Raw genomic sequence first — 490 nt, 5'->3', positions numbered from 1 at the left:
TTTATTGCCTTTGAGTATTGAGCCATTATTGTTGTGCGTGGGAATTAATTATATTAATACATATGTCTGTTTAGTATAAGTCATCATTTAAATAGAACTTAAATCTGAAGTAATGAGATGAGAATGGCTTGAATATACGGAAATAAATGTGTAATTATATCTTGAACGTTTGAAATGTACGTACACTTCCGCAAACTGTATGGTCGGTCCTGTTCAAGAAAATAAGGTCATTTCTGAAGAGGAGGTTAGAAAAGTATTTATCAAATTTAAATTAGAGCTAGAGCTTGTTAAAATTTATTTCAGTTTCTTATAGCGAAAGAGAATCCTGTAGGGGAGAATTGAGCACATAAAAATCTTCAATGAGTGATTCCACGGCATTTTCGAATTGACTCAATATAGATAACTAAAGCACAGACATACAAAAACCTTTTCATTTAAAAAACAAGAAAGAAAGATATCTTCGGCCAGCCGAAGCTTATATACCCTTGCA

This window comes from Drosophila takahashii, chromosome 4 (genome assembly GCF_030179915.1).
Source record: "Drosophila takahashii strain IR98-3 E-12201 chromosome 4, DtakHiC1v2, whole genome shotgun sequence".
Taxonomy (NCBI): domain Eukaryota; kingdom Metazoa; phylum Arthropoda; class Insecta; order Diptera; family Drosophilidae; genus Drosophila; species Drosophila takahashii.
This window is presented reverse-complemented; position numbering follows the sequence as displayed.